This window comes from Garra rufa, chromosome 4, assembly GCF_049309525.1.
Source record: "Garra rufa chromosome 4, GarRuf1.0, whole genome shotgun sequence".
Classification (NCBI taxonomy): domain Eukaryota; kingdom Metazoa; phylum Chordata; class Actinopteri; order Cypriniformes; family Cyprinidae; genus Garra; species Garra rufa.
Genome location: NC_133364.1, coordinates 42,175,527 through 42,195,896, shown reverse-complemented (window position 1 = coordinate 42,195,896; position 20,370 = coordinate 42,175,527). Strand labels below are relative to the sequence as shown.

Genomic DNA, 20,370 nt, shown 5'->3' with positions numbered 1-20,370 from the left:
GTCTTAAACCTCTCAAATCATATAAACTACTTTTATGCACTTGACACTAAAGGCTTGGTTGAATGGAAATTTTTTTGACTGAATTTGTTCATTTAATTATTTCATTGAATTAATTGCTCATTTGAGGAAAATATTGTAATATGAAAGTATGTATAAATATAAATGTTTCTGCAGGTTTGAGGAAAAACAGAGTTTGTGATAAACAGTCAATCTGGTTCAATCTGCAAGAATATTGAAATGTTATTTTATTTTTTTACAGTCAAACAATAAAAAACATTACACAAATGTCATTGCTTGTTTTTATTATTTACTGACCCCTGATTAAATACAGTGCTTTAGAGTTTGTGCAGTTTCAAATGGGCAATGCATGTCAAGGCATTTCATAAATGTCATCTTTAATTGTATTAAAATATAGTAGGGGAAAGAGGAAAATTTATTGTATATTTTACAATAAAAATATACTTTACTGTAAATACATTTACAGTAAGATAAATATTACTGTAATATATTAACTGTCACGGGTGTGTGTGCAGGACGAGACGAGACGATAGACGAGATTAACAATCAACAATATATTTAATAGAATTCTCCAAGATGAACAAGGCTGGAACAGGCAGGAACACAGAGGGTTTCCACACACATCCAAATCACGTTAAGGACCGACAATACACTGAACTCAAAGACAGACTTATAAAGGGTAACTAATAATTAAACACAGGTGACGGTGATAACACAAACGAGGACTAAACCAAATGATCACAAAATGACAGGGGGAAGACAAATGGGAAAAACCAATGACATAAACTGACATAACTATGACATTAACAGTATGATAAATATTACTGTAAATACATTTACAGTACAATAAATATTACTGTAAATATAAATACAGTATTATTACTGAAAATTTAATTTACAGTAAGTTACTGGCGAACTGCTGCCAGTAAGTTACTGTAATTTCTACAGGAAATTTTTAAGAGTGCATGAATGAATAAAACAGGACATAAACAAATAATGATAAATACTGCTGAATTCAAATGCAACAAACATAATTGTATTTTTGTCACAGAGAAAGTAAAGCATTGATTTTGAGCTAGAATGCAGGAAATTTGTTGCTAATAAATTATGTAATAAAAAAACATTCAGTAATAAAAATCATCACCCTCATGTCGTTCCAAAACTGTATGGCTTACTTTCTTCTGTGGAACACAAAAGATATTTTGTTTGGTTACCCTTGATTTCTACTCTATAGACAAAAAAGTTTTGAATTTCTCAAAGTATCTTCCTTTATGTTACACAGAAGAAAAAAGTTCATACAGGATCAGGGCTTAAAAACGGGAAAAAAATCCATTCGGTTCACTCCGAGCAGAATCGATATTATAACGTTTCTGTTCTTGCGTTCCTCATTAGAACAATACGTTCCAAGAACGGTTTTCTAGAAAAAATACCGGTTAATAACGTTATTTTATTGCACAGCACGATAGATAGATAGATAGATAGATAGATAGATAGATAGATAGATAGATAGATAGATAGATAGATAGATAGATAGATAGATAGATAGATAGTGTGCCTTTTAATAACATGTTTGGCATTATGTTTACAAATGATTAAACCAAATTCCGTGTTCGTGTCATTTGAACTTCTTGTCTTTAAAACCGAAAGTAAACGAGTTCACAACCAGGGTTTGAAAATTAGCGCGGTCCGAAGTAAGGTGTTGAAAAAATTGTGCTATATTAACACCCTCAAATGCACTACATATAGCCTAGCGTCAGAAGATTTTATTTTATGAAAGTACAATGTTGGCAGATATTGCTACGAAAAACAAGCAATTACAAAAAGAGAGAAAAAAATATCCGAAATAAGTTCAAAGCTTGTGTTTTTTTAAACAAGATTAATATATCAGTAACACTAACGTTCAACTTTCCACTTTATAAACGTCCCAAAGTGTCACACCAAATTGGAAAAATACACGTATAATAGGTGGATCTGGCAACAAAGGGAGGCTGCACACGCTCTCTCACTCAACGCGCTCTCAAGCCCCGTTCACTGCGCTAGCTTCTCGCATCAACATGAATTGCAAACACTCATGCGATATGAGGTGGTTTAAATGGCTTAATAATCATTCAGAGAGCTTGGCATTTTATTTTTGAATATACAAAAATGACCAAGGGCCGGACCTCGGTGACCTCATAGCTGGCTACGGCCGTGCCTGGAAACGCGTTACAAATGAGCTAATAATTTTTTTTAAACAATTTTCTTGTTTGATAATACTATAGCGAAATAAGCCCCTTCAAGACCATCCGCTTCACATTCTGACCACACGGCTTAATCTGCGATAAAAACCTGTTGACTTAATTATTCCTTACCTAATATGCATAGCCTATTATAGGCTATTTTCACTCAAACAAAAGAGAACTAAAAACAATAGACAATTTTAACTACAAGTTTTAATTAGGCTACAATAACTTAAACCTAAACATACCTTTGCACATGAAACAGCAGGTGCTCGTCGCATTAGAAAGGGCTCTGCTTATGACGTCTGCTTCGCGGGCATTTCATGGTGTATGCGTCACCGTTGCATTTGCGCACACAATTTGAATTCATGTTTTTGGTCTGCCAAATTGATATAATAAAGAGAACGATAAAAATACCGTTATTAACCGGTTAATTTGGAATTTCTGTTTCTGTTTCTGTTCAGAACGATTAAAATTGATTTTGTTTTCGTTTTTGTTCCTGTTCCTGTTTAATGTCATTTGTTTTCGTTTTTCGTTTTCGTTCCTTAAGCCGGTTCAGAGCCCTGTACAGGATTGAAATTACATGATGTTGAGTAAATGATGACAAGTTTTATTTTTGGGTGAACTGTCCCTTTAAGAACTTTATTATGTAGGCCTATAGTAAACACCTAACTTATATAAGACCCCTATTTAATTCTTTAATCAGGCTCTTATTGAATTAACATTTTACTCCAATTAAAACGAATTACAACTAAACATTCAAAAGAAAGAAGTTATTGCTAAGAATATTAGTATTAGTAAGACGGTGGTCACACGAAAACATTAGTTATATGGTTTTTAAAATAAATAATAATAATAAACTATTAAATTTGTAATAATTTTGTTTTGACAGTAATTATTTATTGGCGTTTTCCACTTTACTTCATCATGCAGTAGCCTATCCAATGTTGTGGCTACGAACCTTTAATGTTCTCATATCACATGACTGTATAACACAATTCTGTGTGTTATCTGAATGGATCAAGCAACTTGCGCTGTTTATCACTGTACATCGTGGCATAATTGCAGCGCGTCTTCGTCAGCTCTGTGCGGATGATTGATCCCACCGCTTCACACTTTTCGGCTATTATAATTTAAAATAGCGCCTAATATGGGAGAGGTCTCCCTCGCTTCGGTGATCGGCCCACTGGGAATGTCATGCTCCCGATGGCCAGTACATCCCTGCAGGTACCTCAGAATAATGCCGTTGGGCAGTGGCTGCACTGAAAGTGTTGAATTAATGACGGTCAGTGAAATGAGGTAAAAAAAAAAAAAAAAAAAAAAAAAAACTGACATTTTATAAAATTTTACAAAATCCCCCAGGACATAATTTTATAGCCAAAAAGGAGGACATGTCCGGGTAAAAGAGGACGTATGGTCACCCTAAGTTAATTGGCCAACTTTTGCCAAATTTTACAACTCCACTGACAAAATGTAAATCTATTTCATTAGATCAAATGTAAATTGGAAAAAATTGGAAATCACTGAAAAACAACTATTTTTTAAAGAAACTTATTTATTTTTTAATTAAAAAAAACATTAGTGCCTTTGAACTGTAACTGCAATATCACACTCATATTGTGTGATATAGATTTATACCAGCATGGTTGTGTTTACCTACGGCGTGGTGCCTACTAGCCATGCTAATATTGAGTTATATCACATGACTACTTGTGTGATATTGCTCATACATATATGAAAAGGAACTATAAACTATCAAGGAAATACATAGTCTCGATTCCAGGTACAATTACTCTACAAAAGTACTGCAGATATTGCAAACTCATAATTATATATGATTTTTATTTGTATTTATTTGTTTTCTTTTGTCTGTTGTGTTGTTGGTGCAGGATTTTGGTTAATATTTGTTCAATAAAATACTGATTTCACATTCCTCAAATCATGATACCAAAAAACAGCAGAACATGCTCACTTTATTTGTTACGTAAAGTAGGAAGAAAAATGTATGTGACATTCAATTTTTGCTGCAGTTGTTGAATCTGAAGTGCAGTTGGATTCACTGAAACAGGAAGTAGAAGAACAGAGGAGACAACAGCAGGAGGAAGCTTCCTTTAAACATTCCATCTAATCAAGACAATAAGGAAACTACTGTTAATTAATGCTACTTCTACAGATATTAGCAATTACAAATGCTTATTCATTGCTGATATACTTATTACAGTTTTATAAAAACAATAAAAAAAAACTCTCTGAAAGTATTTGACTTAATAAGATTCTCCATATTTAACCATACACGTTTATACTGTTCAAAGGAGCATATTATCGTATTTCTGAATAATCACTTGTCTTTGTAGTATTAGTGTTTGTATTTTTAAGTAACTGTGGTCAAAATCAGACAGTCAAATGAAAGGCAATACCTGCTGCATTGCAAAGGTCAGAGTCACAGCACTGGATAGATATGCTTCCAGCCAATATCTGTTCGGTCCCAGTTTTACAGTCAGCTGGTGCACACCCTTTAACTATGCTGGTCACCTTAGCGGAAGCTACAAAAAATTAATTCAGTATACATGTAATAGGATAATGAAACAATTCCACTATTTGCAGTTATGTGAAAAGATCAAAAAGTATCCAGAATGCATTTGTAACTTGAACAAAAATGTACTTTTAGTTATTTAGATGTACAAAAACATTCTGTTATGCTGCTTGATATCTCAAGTTGGTATTTCTTTTCATGTTATCTTAATATATGTCATCATATCATCAATCATAAACACATGGTTTGTAGCTTTACTGTTTAGCATAACAAAGTGTAGTACTTTTTTTTTCCTATAACATATTTATCAGCTCTGTGATAAGTTATTTCCAGTGAAGCAGCACCAATGAATCATCCATCAATTATAACAGTTAATTTTAATCTATCATATTGGACTTACCGACTTCCATCACTGTTGTTATCTTTGAGCATTTGGAAGATCCACTGGGACATGTTTCTACCGTTGGATCTGCACAAGAACCTATCGGATTGCTGCACTTGTAACACCTGAGAGAGTTTCCTTTAGTAATACAAGACAGAGACAGTGAGACATACAGATCTGTATTTGTACCCAGTAACATTACAAATGATTTTTGTCTTTGTACCTGCAGTAAAAAGCAAGAACAGAAGAAAAACTGAGATCTGCAGATCCATCTTTGATCAGGTTGTGATTAAAAATATCATCCCTGTACAGCGCTCACTTTATAGCTATTTGAAGTGGGTGGGTCTTCATGAGAACCTAAACGTTTCTGCTTCTGCTTAAACATTCAGCCTGCGCAATTTACTTGGAAGTTTATCATGAAGGAATGTTTATTAAGGAATTACATGGAATCCCTGCAAACAAGCCTCGCTCTTTACTGGTTACAATAAATGATATGGTTAGTGAACTTATGTTCTGTTTCTTTCTGTCTTTTACAGGTTACATCACAAATAAAATCAGTGTTAAAATAAGCCTAAGAAAGAAAGTCATCTCACAGCGCAGATAACTACAAGATAACAAAAAAGGCTTTTTGACTGATTTGTTCATAATGTTTAATGTAATTCAGCTCTTGCTATAGTTATGGTTATTTTAGCTATTGCCTTTTCCTTTTCTTTTTTTTTTCTTTTTTTTTTTTTTTTTTTGGTGAAAGCCTGTAATGATTATAATCTAAAGATATTTTTTAAAAGCTAATTCAATGTAATTCAATTGTTCTTGTGAAAGAATGACTAAATTTAAATGTTTAAATTAAAACATTTGTTTTGTCTTTTGTTTCATCAATCTTATTAGCTCCTTGAAATGTTTGCACAAATGCTGTGCACTATTGTAGGTTAGACAACAATAAACCATGTACATCAAGGCGAGTTTTAGTAAACTGCAAAAACTATTGGTCAAGAAAACCTGCTAAAACCAGCATAGGCTGGTCTTAGCTGGTTTAAGCTGTAAGTAACTGGTTTTAGCTGGTCTCCCAGCCTGACCAGCTAAGACCAGGCTGGGAAAGTGGCCAAAAGCCCTCTAAAACCAGCCTAGGCCTTTTTAAATGAAACTCTTTCCACACTGTTGGAAGGTCAAATGTCTCTCTGTAGTGTGAATTTTCGGGTGGACATCAAGATTTCCACTTTGATTGAAACACTTTTCAGACTGAGGGGATCTGTTAGGATTCTCTCTATTGTGAATTTTCTTGAGATTGTCAAGGTGTCATTTTTGAATGAAAGTCTTTCCACACTGTTGGCAGGTAAATAGGTTCTCCAAAGTGTGAATTCGCCTGAAGGCATAAAATAATTGTTTTCGATTGAAACGTTAGATGGCAGGTAAAGGGCTCTTTCCAGTGTGAACTTTCATGTGGTTTTAAAGTTGTAATTTTATGCTGAAACTCTTTCCACATGTTTGCAGTTGAAAGGCTTCTCTCAAGAGTGAACTCTCATCTGGACTCCAAGGTTTCCAGGATAACTGAAACAGTTTCACACTGACAGCATGTGTATGACTTCTCTCCTGTGTGAACTCTCATGTGACTTTAAAGGTGTCCTTTTTGAGTGAAACTCTTTCTACACTGTTGGCAGAGGAAAGGCTTCTCTCCTGTGTATATTTTAATGTCGATTTTATTAATTTTATAATTGGCCCCTACTTAGGGGGTACTCACACTAGTTACTGTTGCCGTGAACCGGGCTCGAGTACGATTGTCTCCCCTCCCCACTCCCCCTATGGCCTGCACTCACATAGGGTTTCAGCATTTGTGCCAGAGCACGCTTATGTCATTATGGTGTTACGGTTTCAGGTTAAACAGGAAGAGTGGCACTCTCGCCGAATGCAATTTAGTCCATCGCTCTGTTTACTTTGTGGATAGACCACAGACATTCACATATTTGCGCTACGCAACTGCATACAGCGTCTTCACACACAGATGAAATTTCTAGAGAAGTGTGACATAAATGTATCTGTAAATAAATACAATTTAAATTCACGTCTTGCATGCTTTAATTACCTTCAAATGGAACATATATGCTCGCTGCGAAGAATTAGTTGTGAGTAAGTGAGTGTAGGCTGTATGTTTCATTTGAAGCTGTGTGTGAAGACGCTGTATGCGGTGGCATAGCGCAAATATGTGAATGAATTTCAGAAGTGTATTAAACTTCAACGGATTTCCCCTGCTCAGTGAGTAGGGAGCAAAGAAAACTGCAGGGACCATGTTAAACTTAAATTTGTGCATGTTTTTTTTTTTTACTTTCAGTAGTTTGTGTTCTAATGAAGAAACAAAGTCACATACATCTTAGTTTCGTGAGGACTGACGGCTGAAGGACTGCCATAGCAGCTTTCATTTGACAAGGAAATGTAATGTCTCATGTCATTAGCCCAGTATTTTGCTATCAGAGGCCTCTTGCTCAATAGCAGGGGCATTTCTCCTGTTTGTACTTGTAGAGCAGAAACTTCCAAATTTTAAAAGCCCCACTGCACACTCTGAAATCTTTAAAATTTGAGTGCCTGGATTGAATCAAGTTTTTAAGATAACTAGCTGCTGTATATTGCTAACTCCCTTTACCAAGATGGCTTTACTGAAGAAAACCTAAAACACTCCAATACCATTTTCATTTTTATCACATTATTCCTCTGCTCTTTACTATTACTGTTACGGAAGCAGACCAAACAAGAGAGGTAAGTGATAAATATAACAATGTTTATTATCAGCAGAGCGTTGTGGATAAGATGACGTGCAGAACCGGGTAAGTATAACCAGTCCAGGTATGATATTCGATGACTAGAGATGAATACTGAAGACAGATCCTTTCCTTTCCAGGAACGACGGGAGGAGGACTCCGACCCACACACACACACACACACCGTTGGTGATAGACGGACAGGCTTATGGCTGACCACCGCTGACTGGAACAGAGAACAGACTTCGTACTGGAATAGATGAGACAACAGGTAAGTTTCAACAGGTAAATAGCGAGGTAAGTATGTCTTTGAAGTTTGTGAACTCGACAGAGAAACACAATGAGTCCGCTTCGTGCAAACGAGCCCGGACACTGAGTGAGGTGTGTGGTGTGCTTATATGTGGTGCTGGTGATTGGTTTCAGGTGCGTCTGATTAGTAATCAGGTGACTGTGATCGTTGAGTGAGTGAGGGAGTAGAACCTGGCCAATCCGTGACATTACCCCCCTCCCCAGGGCCCGCTCCTGAGGGCCGAGGCCTCCGACGTCGTGGTGGTCTACCTCGTCCTCGAGGGGCTGGACATTCAGGATGGTTACGATGGAATTCCTCCATGAGGGCTGGATCTAGAATGTCAACTCTGGGTACCCACGACCTCTCCTCTGGTCCGTAGCCTTCCCAGTCGACGAGATACTCCAGATTACCACCACGACGTCGGGACAGAAGGATTTCTCGGACCGAGTAGATGGATCCTTCTTCCAGGACCAAGGGGGGAGGGGGTTCCTCTTCCTGACCAGGTTCTGTGGAGGGAATCACAGGTGGGTGAAAGGGTTTGAGTAACGAGACGTGAAATGTGGGGTGGATACGGTACTGTGGTGGTAATTGGAGTCTGTAGGTGACGGGGTTGACCTGTTCCACGATGGTGAAGGGGCCAACAAACCTGGGACTCAATTTCTTCGAGGGCAGGCGCAGACGGATGTCTCTTGTGGAGAGCCAGACTTTCTGCCCAGGAGTGTATGTGGGACCAGGAATCCTCTTCTGATCGGCAGTGGATTTGGTTCTGCGCACTGCCCTTTGAAGATGATGGTGAGCCTCGTCCCAGACTCTCTCGCTCTCCCGGAACCAGTAATCCACTGCGGGCACCTGTGATGGTTCGCCATTCCAGGGGAAGAGAGGTGGTTGGAAGCCGAGCACACACTGGAATGGCGTGAGTCCTGTGGTGGGTTGCCGCAGTGAATTTTGGGCGTATTCTGCCCAACCCAGGAACTGGTTCCAGGAGTCCTGGTGACCATGACAGAATGTCCGGAGGAACCGCCCCACCTCCTGGATTTTCCTCTCCGTCTGCCCGTTGGTCTCAGGGTGGTATCCAGAGGAGAGGCTAACGGTCACACCTAGGAGTTTGAGAAAAGACTTCCACACCCGTGAAATAAACTGTGGACCCCTGTCTGAGACGATGTCTTCCGGAATGCCATTGTACCTAAAGACTTTGTTGAAGAGCAGTTCGGCAGACTCTAGGGCTGTGGGAAGACCTTTCAGAGGTATCAGTCGGCAGAATTTTGAAAATCGATCAACTATAACAAAGATGCAGGTGTTACCGTCAGATGAGGGGAGATCTGTCATGAAGTCAACTCCCAGGTGTGACCAGGGGCGGTTCGGCACAGGCAAGGGATGGAGTTTCCCAGCAGGCAGATGACGTGGACTCTTGGACATTGCACACTCCTTACATCCCTGGACATACCTCCTCACATCCCTTGCCATGTGCGGCCACCAGAAGCGGTCCGTCAGCAGCGAGAGAGTGTTGTTGGCCCCTGGATGTCCAGTGCCCAGAGAGGTATGTGTTGAATGGATTAGATCTACCCGCTGGGTCCTAGGGATGAATCTGCGACCAGGTGGACAGCCCGGCGGAGATCTGGGTTCCGGAGTGGCGACAGCTGGCGGGTTGGTCCATTCAATGGGTTGAACGATGATGTTTTCGGGGATTATGGTCGTGGGTGTGTCAGGCAAGTCGTGAGAATCATGGATGCGAGACAGAGCATCAGCTCGGGTATTCTTGGATCCTGGCCGGTAGGTTATGGTGAAGTTGAATCGGGAAAAGAACAGGGACCATCTTGCCTGACGGGGACAGAGCCGTTTGGCGTCTCGGAGGTACTGTAGGTTCTTGTGATCTGTTATCACCTGGAACGTGTGGTTGGATCCCTCTAACCAATGTCGCCACTCCTCCAGAGCGAGCTTGATGGCAAAGAGCTCGCGGTTGCCGATGTCATAGTTCCTCTCCGCAGGGCTGAGCTTCCGGGAATAGTAGGCACAGGGATGAAGCAATGGAGGAGTACCATGATGTTGTGACAGAATACCTCCCACGCCGGTAGTAGATGCGTCCACCTCTACCACGAAAGGGAGATCAGGGTCAGGATGGGTTAGAAGAGGTGCCTGTGTAAATGCTTCCTTGAGGTTATGGAAGGCTGCGGCCGAGTCAGGGTTCCAGAGTAGAGTTCGTGGTTTTCCTTTGAGTAGACTGGTAAGTGGAGCAGTGATGATGCTGTAGTTCTTGATAAACCGGCGGTAGAAATTGGCGAAACCTAAGAATCGTTGAAGCTCTTTGATAGTGGTGGGTTCTGGCCAGGATACAACTGCAGATACCTTCCTCTCGTCCATACGGACCCCCTTCTGGTCGATGACGTATCCAAGGAAGTGTACTGCTGAGAGGTGAAAGGAACATTTTTCCACCTTGAGATACAGGTGATGATCCCGTAATCTTTGAAGGACCTCCGCAACGTGGAGGCGATGTTCGGCCTCACTCCGGGAGTAAATCAGGATATCGTCTATGTAGACGACGACAAAGTGGTGCAGAAACTCCCAGAGTACCTCGTGAATGAAGTTCTGAAATACAGAGGGGGCGTTGACCAAACCATAGGGCATGACCAAATACTCGTAGTGGCCAGTAGGGGTCACGAAGGCAGTCTTCCACTCGTCCCCCTCACGTATCCTCACGAGGTTGTACGCGCTGCGGAGGTCCAACTTCGTAAACACCCTGGCAGTGCGTAGTTGTTCGAGGGCCGCAGGGACGAGAGGAAGGGGATACCGGAACTTGATGGTGCCTTGATTGAGTATGCGGTAATCGATGCATGGCCGCAGCCCTCCATCCTTCTTTGCCACGAAGAAAAAACTGGATGCTGCGGGTGATGTTGATGGTCGGATGTAACCCTGATCGAGAGCCTCCTGTATGTACTCCTCCATTGCCTTGGTCTCCGGAAGCGACAGCGGGTAGATCTTACCTCTGGGCATTGGAGCATCCGGAACTAGGTCTATGGCACAGTCCCATGGCCGATGTGGAGGTAGCTGGGAAGCTCTCTTGGGGCAGAAGACGTCTTGAAACGACGAGTAAATGGCAGGAATCTGGACTGACTGCTTCTCAACAGGACTTTCGACGGAGGTGACGTTGACAGGTAGTATCTTGTGTCTAGGACGTGGAAGATCGGGGAAACATTGGTTGGTACATTCTTCTCCCCATTTCATCACCTCTCCTGTGCCCCAAGAGAGGATGGGATCATGCTTCACCAGCCACGGGCGCCCCAAGATGATGTCCATAGTAGCTCCCTCCAGAACCAGAAACTGAATCTCCTCACGGTGCAAAACTCCGATCTATAGGATGATGGGTTCTCTTTTCCGGTGAATACGGGTCCGTGAGCTGATCCGGTTTGTTATCGGTTGAATCTGGTAGATGGTGGTTGAGGCTTGGGTGCGTAGCTGGAGCTGGCGACAGAGGGTGTTAGAGATGAAGTTTCCCGCTGACCCGGAGTCGATGAGGGCTGCGACTGTAACACAGGAAGTGTGGGTGGTTAACTGAACATTGGTAGTCAGAGGATGCATGTTATCCAATTCAGAACGTATTACACTCACCAAAGATTGTATAGGACGTAGAGGACAGTTGAGTCGAACGTGTCCCGCAGCCCCACAGTACATGCAAAGACCCCGGGTCAGCCTTCTCTGTCGCTCAGCTGCAGAGATTTTTCCTGATTCCAGGATCATTGGTTCTGGTTCTGGAGGGCTGGCGGATGTAACTGGTCGGAGGAGTGCAGTAGTGGCGGACTGGTCTTGGTAGGATTTTAGACGATCTGAACAACGAAGTGACTGCTGAATGAACTTCTCCAATCCCATGGAATCGTCCAAAGCAGCTAACTGCATCCGGAGATTGGGTTCTAGGCCGAGCCGGTACGTGGTCAGTAACGATCGCTCATTCCATCCGCTGGCAGCGGCCAAAGTGCGGAAACGCAGGGAGTAATCTTGTGTCGTCATACTTCCCTGCTTTAGATGATACAATTGCTCTCCTGCGGATACTTCTGCATCAGAACGTCCGAAAACCTCTTTAAAATGAGCGACGAAAGCCTGGATCGAATGGGTTGCCGGCCCGGCCAGTTGAAATAACGTGTCCGCCCATTTGAGAGCTGGTCCGGTAAGCAGAGACGTGATGAAGGCTATTTTCGAAGAATCTGTGGGATAGAGAGCAGGTTGCATTGTGAATATTAATGAACATTGTAACAGGAATCCGCTGCACTCCTCCGCCCCGCCAGAGTAGGGCGCTGGTCGGGCCATGGGACTGGAAGGGACGTTTACGGGAGCCGAAGAAGTGCTGGGTGCCGGTGGTGCGGTGGGATGAACTGAAGTTGGAGTGGTGGCATGACTAGCCAACAAAACCTTCCTGAGTGAGTCCACCAACTCTTGAAATGGGTCCCGATTGCTCATGCTGATACTGTGTTGGTCCGGGCTAACTGTTACGGAAGCAGACCAAACAAGAGAGGTAAGTGATAAATATAACAATGTTTATTATCAGCAGAGCGTTGTGGATAAGATGACGTGCAGAACCGGGTAAGTATAACCAGTCCAGGTATGATATTCGATGACTAGAGATGAATACTGAAGACAGATCCTTGCCTTTCCAGGAACGACGGGAGGAGGACTCCGACCCACACACACACACACACACCGTTGGTGATAGACGGACAGGCTTATGGCTGACCACCGCTGACTGGAACAGAGAACAGACTTCGTACTGGAATAGATGAGACAACAGGTAAGTTTCAACAGGTAAATAGCGAGGTAAGTATACGTCTTTGAAGTTTGTGAACTCGACAGAGAAACACAATGAGTCCGCTTCGTGCAAACGAGCCCGGACACTGAGTGAGGTGTGTGGTGTGCTTATATGTGGTGCTGGTGATTGGTTTCAGGTGCGTCTGATTAGTAATCAGGTGACTGTGATCGTTGAGTGAGTGAGGGAGTAGAACCTGGCCAATCCGTGACAATTACATGTTACCATCAATGCTCCATCTTCAAGTAATTTTGCACACTTGATCTCACCTGCTTGTTTCACCTAATTTATTAATGCAATTACAGTTTTAACTTTTGTCTTGTTTCAGCAAGTATTTCCAGTGATGGCACAGCAAAGATTTCTCTCTGGTGTTATTACACTGTAATAAATTACTCTGGGGGGATTAAATATAACCCATAAAAAAAGAGTTAGATTTTACTTAAGTATATTAGTCAGTAAGTAAAATATATAATAATGGGTAAATTCTACCCTCTTACCTATTAGTTTACAGTAATAAATGCAACATGAAATAATTAAGTAAAATATTCGGTATATATGTTACTGGTGCGCATGCGTCAACGTTCAGGAGGGAATCACGGGATACTCGTCTTCTTCTGAGCCAATGGCGGGACAGTGATGTGTTGAAATACAGGTACGTTTTATTTAAAACATTCTGATATCATCATGAATGCAAATGTTAAAATGTTTGTTTAAAGACAAGAGCAACAGAAATATTTTGTACTGGCAGGATTCTGTGTTATTGTCAGAGTTCTACCACAGCAAGATCCACCACCCTCGCCCCCTGAAGACACACACACACGTTCACTGTCACCTGATTACTAATTACTCACCTTCTTCCATCCACGAGTACACCCTCCATTTCCGGATGCTGGCGGCGGCTAGTGAGACATCGCTGCTGGGTGCCTATTGTCACAGTCTCCAGCCGGATATTCGCGTCGCTATGGCCATCTATGACGACAACATCGGGTTGGAGACCTTTCTACAGCAAGCTACGAGGGTATCCCAGCGCCTAGCCGCCTGCCAGCCGCCTGAAACCGCTCCTCAGCCCGCTATGGTGGCAGCTTGCTCTCCAGTACCAGAACCCATGCAAATCGATTCCACACGTCTCTCATGGTCAGAACGTCAACGCCGCATCAGGAAACTTCATCTCACAAGAATGCATTGATTACCATCAACTTAATGCCAACATACTCCAACAACCATACCCTCTTCCACTCGTTCCTGCCACCCTCGAGGAACTCCGTGGGGCTCACATCTTCTCCAAGCTGGACCTGCGGAGTGCTTATAACCTCGTTCGTATTCGTGAGGGAGACGAGTGGAAAACGGCATTCATAACACCTGCTGGCCAATATGAATACCTGGTTATGCCCTACGGTTTGTCCATCAGTCCCTCTGTCTTCCAAACGTTTATGAACGCGGTGTTCTGGGAATTTCTACATAAGTTTGTGGTCGTCAATATTGACGACATTTTGATTTATTCCCGGAACCAGGCCGAACATCGCCAGCACGTCCGTCAGGTCCTTCAAGTCTTGCGCCAACATCAGCTGTACCTCAAGCTTGAAGTGTGAGTTCCACCAGACTAAGATTCACTTCCTGGGTTATAACATCAGCCCCGAGGGTGTGCAAATGAACCTGAAGGTGTAGTCCATCCTGAAGTGGCCCAAACCCAGTACAGTCAAGGAACTTCAACGCTTCCTGGGGTTTTCCAATTTCTACCGCCGATTCATAAAGGATTACAGTCTCAGCACTGCACCTCTGACCTCCCTCCTACGTGGTCGACCCAAACATCTGGTCTGGGCCAACTCTGCCCACGAAGCATTCCAGCAACTTAAGAAAATTTTCAGCACTGCTCCTCTCCTACACCATCCCAACCCCGATCTCCCGTTCGTAGTTGAGGTAGATGCATCCACCATCGGCGTCGGAGCAGTGCTGTCTCAAGCAGCTGGTGAGTCCACTCTCCTCCATCACTGTGCCTACTACTCCAAGAAACTGTCTCCGGCGGAGCAAAATTACGATGTAGACAATCGTGAGTTACTTTCCATCAAACTCGCCTTGGAGGAGTGGCGTCATTGGCTGGAAGGGGCTAACCATCCGTTTACCATCATCACGGACCATAAAAACCTTCAATACCTTCGAGAAGCCAAACGACTCAACCCCCGCCAAGCCAGATGGGCATTATTCTTCACACGTTTCCAGTTCAAGATCACCTACCGTCCCGGATCCAAGAACATTCCTGCTGATGCTCTATCTAGACAATTCTCCCACGATGGCGTGGTTGAGCCAGAAAACATCATTCCCACAGACCTCATCGTTAGCCCCATCCAGTGGGACATCGACACCTGGATCCACAAAGCCACTCTCCAAGAGCCTGCTCTGCCGGAATGTCCACAAGGTAAAATCTACGTACCCAGCTCCCAGCGTCAACATCTTCTGGACACAGTTCACCAGTCTCCGGGCTCTGGACACCCAGGTAGCAGACGGACCCTCTCGCTCATCCAATCTTGGTACTGGTGGTCCAGTATGACCCGGGATATCATCAGGTACGTCCAAAGCTGCTCAGTCTGTGCCACCTCTAATACTCCTCGTCATCTGCCCACAGGAAAACTGGTGCCACTACCCATCCCGCAGAGATCCTGGTCCCATCTCGGGGTTGATTTATCCCCTTGGCAGGCCTACCTACGGCTATGAACACCGCCGAGTTACTCTTCCAGCACGTATTCCGTCACTTTGGTCTCTCCGAGGAGATTGTGTCGGACTGGGGTCCACAATTCATCTCGCATGTATGGAAATCATTTTTCAAGTCACTTGGTGTTTCTGTTAATCTCTCAACAGGATACCACCCACAGACCAACGGCCAGACTGAGAGGAAGATCCAGGAGCTTGGACGTTACCTCCGGTTATACTGTTCTGCTGACCAACACAGCTGGAGCAGGTTCCTCCCGTGGGCCGAGTATGCACAGAACTCACTACGCCAAGAGACCACCGGACTAACTCCCTTCCAGTGCATACTCGGTTTTCAGCCTCAGCTGTTTCCCTGGACAGAGGAACCCACGAATGTTCCAGCTGTCGACTTCTGGTTCCGAGAGAGCGAGAGAGTGTGGGACTCAGCTCATCAACATCTACAACGAGCCATCTGACGCCACAAGGAACTCGCCGACGTTCGTAGAAGATCCACCCCATTATACGTATGTCAGCGTGATGTGATGCAAATCTAAGTGGTAAACAAAACTGTGCTGTACACTAACTATTAGGGTTGTCACGATACCATAAAAATGACTTACGATAATATACCAGCTGTATATACCAAGTAGTATCGCGATACCATGCAGTATTTTGTTCACTTAAAATTCTATTCTACAAAATGAATCAAAATTTCATTAATGAAAATATTTTTTCTCTAAATATTTCATTAATGTGAATGAATGACTGGCTATTGTTTTCCACGAAATCATGTCAACATAACTCATCTTAGCAATGCGCAGAAGCTGCATGAAGTGACATTTAGATGTGGTATTTATATATTAAGACTTTATTTATAATTGCATAAATTATAGATTAAAGATGAATGTTTTAAATACAAAACACTGAATGTAGAAATATTATGGTAAAGAATGTAATATGATGAGAAACTTAAAACCGCCAGCAGGTGGCAGCAGTGTTTGTGATTGAATCACTGGGTCGTTCAAACGATTCTTTCAAAACGGCTGAATCAGGAGTGAATCAAATGACCGTTTTTATGAATGGCTTAGTGATTCAGTGAATCAATGATTCACCCAACCAATGCGGATATGGATTTGAACACAGAAACGAAACAAAAACATCTTACTGAACTGTCAGGAGCATTTTTGCTTGCATATCTTGAAAGTAAACAGCTTATATATTAAAACATATTCATTTATAATATAAAATATATATATATAATGATTAATAAGCACAAAGTGGAAAGCAGTTAGTATGTTAGTATGTTAGTATGTTACGCCGACGTTCGTAGAAGATCCACCCCATTATACCAACCTGGAGACAAGGTGTGGTTATCTACAAGAGACATCAGGCTGAGGTTACGTGCAAAAAGCTGAGTCCCCACTACATCGGTCCATTCGAGGTCCTGAGGCAGATCAACGAAGTGACATATCAGCTTCAGCTCCCACCCAGGTACAAAATCCATCCCACCTTTCATGTGTCACTCCTTAAACCGTACTTTCCCTCTGCCACAGATAATCCTGGAGCTGAAGCTGATACCCCTCCTCCAGAGATCCTGGATCAACCTTCCATCTACACCCTGAATGAGATCCTGGATTCCCGGCGTCTGGGCAACCGCCTGGAATATCTGGTTGACTGGGAGGGGTACGGACCGGAGGAAAGATCCTGGGTGGCCAGAGACGAAATCCTCGATCCACAACTTCTGACGGACTTCCACCAGAGCCACCCAGAACGTCCTGCCCCTCGAGGTCGAGGTCGTCCTCGACGTCGGAGAGGGGGCGTCGGGAGCCACCCCTGGAGGAGGGGGTAATGTCAGAGTTCTACCACAGCAAGATCCACCAGCCACGCCCCCTGAAGACACACACACACGTTCATTGTCACCTGATTACTAATTACTCACCTGGATCCAATCAGCTCCCCTATATATACCCGGACTGAATCATTCCTCGTTGTCTGATCTACCGATCACACCCCTGCATGCTCTTCCCGTGGACTCTATGGTTTCCTGGTTCCACAGTTGGATTTACTTACTTGAATGCTGGACATCTCAGATAAGAACTATCAACTCTATACCTGCTTCAATATACTTACCAAACCTGTTAATAAACTTACCTTTTATCTTATACTCTCACCTCCGTCTCTGCCTCCCTCTGTGTTGTGACAGTTATGTTGTCAGTGCCACAGCCGTCATGAAAGATTGACTGTTAGAATTTGTGGTTGATCAAAAAAGCTTTGAAAACTGAGAACGTTTTCCAAAAATGGCACCTGTAGATGTGAGTAAAAATCTATATTTGTGATTCAAATGTATTACCTGTCATTAGTTTTATATATATATATATATATATATATATATATATTAGGGGTGGGACGATACAGGTAACTCACGATTCAATTCTGTGGCGATATGTGGCCCACGATATCGATAATATCGCGATTCACGATGTCTACGATATTCAATATATTGGAAGAAATTTCATCAACGATATATCACGATATATGTGACTGAAAAAGAAAAAATACCCATAATAAGGAAATCTTATGCATTTATTAATGCCAACATTTCCAACACTGTGCAAAGAAATATGCATTTGCATAATAACTCACTGCCTCCTGGTCTTAACCCTTTAGAACGTACGATCACACCGGTGTGATTTGTCTTGGCTGGTCCCTTATGCGTATGATCACACCGGTGTGATTCGAACGTTCGCCGCATCACGTGATCAGCTGCTGAATTCAAATCTGTTTTGGCGCTTTTGCTGGCTCTGAGCCAGATCGGAGGCGCTGAGTGCTTGTCATATTATCACAACTATTCAGTGTTTTCAACCATATAATGCTTATTTTAGGTTTCAGACATTTAAATAGACATAAGTACTAGCAAAACCATACATTTATAGTTTGTAAAATACACACTGATGTCTATGGAAGCAGCAATAATGATCCTACAAATATATATTCTGACAGCATAATTTATTGATATCATATACAGATTATGCAGGTAACTATAAAGTTCACTCTCCTCTTCTTCCAGCTCACAAGAGACTTACTTTAATGTCTTTCGGGAGTAGAGGATGCATTTGCGTGTGTTAAATCCCACAGCTCGGATTCAGCGCGAACAAACATGGCGGCGCCCATCACCCGGTATAGATTAACTAACGCGGTCATAATAAAAGTATTTGGATTTTTAAATACATTTACTTGCACATATTTCGAAATCGGAATATCATATATTTCAAAATATAGAGAGCATGCTTATGAATATCAATAATAAAAAAGGGAAAACGAAATAAAAGCGATCCATGTGTCTTACAGTGCTGTTGTGGCTGCGGTGTGTCACATGACGCGTCGCCATGGAAACTGTAATGCCAAACATTCCAAAATAACGGTCGCCTAAAAAAACTCACTCTTTGGGGTTAGATAGAATATTTTAAACTCACGTGTGAAAAGGTTAAATGTAAACACTGTACAGCTAGACAGATAAAAGTGCCTGAACATTAAAAAACAACATGAACATTAACTAACATGTGTAAACCGTGATACTGAAACGTCAGTAGTAAGTTACTGTAAAGTGCTTTATGTTAACCTGGACAGTGGTCACATCAATGCCTATTCTACTTGAGGAACACTAACGCCTGTTTCACACATACTCCGTCTGCAGTGTGTATGCAGTCCGTGTGCATTACGTATGCGATGCAGAAGCAGCACGGACTCATTTTGCTTTCACACAGGACACGTTTGCAGTCCGTTCCTGATCCGCGGCTGTTTACCACAAACACACCATTTATCCGTTATTTTGATTTCAAATACAAACGTGCTTTTTCAGCATTGTGATACTCTTTTATCACAGTACACTAATACAATTCTAGATATATTCACGTTTAAACTCAACGTATAATAAACAACGTATTATTCGATGCACTTGCACAGCAACCGCGTGCAGTGTGAACGCTCTAATCCGTTAACATGGGTGCGGAAAAAATACTCAACGCATACGGACTGCAGACGGAGTATGTGTGAAACAGGGCGTAACTGATCAGCATGCTCAACTAGCAGGTGCGTCTTTGATTTGTTTTTCGTTATCTTCCGCCATTCTTCTCACTTCTCTTTTTTCCTGCGCTTCTTCTCTGATGTTGTAAGATAACTTGTGTTCTTCACTGGCCGCTGCTTCCGCCACTTTACGCCTATTTACTCGAACAGCGCGCGTGTGGTTGAGCGAGTGAGAGAGAGTGGCGAAAATATGCGTTTGTGAGTAGATTTGCTTGCGTCTTCGTATGTCAGCGTGATGTGATGCAAATCTAAGTGGTAAACAAAACTGTGCTGTACACTAACTATTAGGGTTGTCACGATACCATAAAAATGACTTACGATAATATACCAGCTGTATATACCAAGTAGTATCGCGATACCATGCAGTATTTTGTTCACTTAAAATTCTATTCTACAAAATGAATCAAAATTTCATTAATGAAAATATTTTTTCTCTAAATATTTCATTAATGTGAATGAATGACTGGCTATTGTTTTCCACGAAATCATGTCAACATAACTCATCTTAGCAATGCGCAGAAGCTGCATGAAGTGACATTTAGATGTGGTATTTATATATTAAGACTTTATTTATAATTGCATAAATTATAGATTAAAGATGAATGTTTTAAATACAAAACACTGAATG

General features: G+C 42.2%; 1 long non-coding RNA gene across 1 annotated transcript; it reads right to left on the bottom strand.

Annotated features, from left to right (window-relative positions):
- Positions 1–4,190: 4,190 nt before the first annotated feature.
- Positions 4,191–5,318, bottom strand: LOC141334048 (uncharacterized). Its single transcript, XR_012355461.1, has 3 exons — positions 5,171–5,318; positions 4,655–4,780; positions 4,191–4,361 (listed from the first exon to the last, which is right to left on the bottom strand). It is a non-coding gene; the product is annotated as an uncharacterized lncRNA (long non-coding RNA).
- Between the last annotated feature and the right edge of the window lie 15,052 nt (positions 5,319–20,370).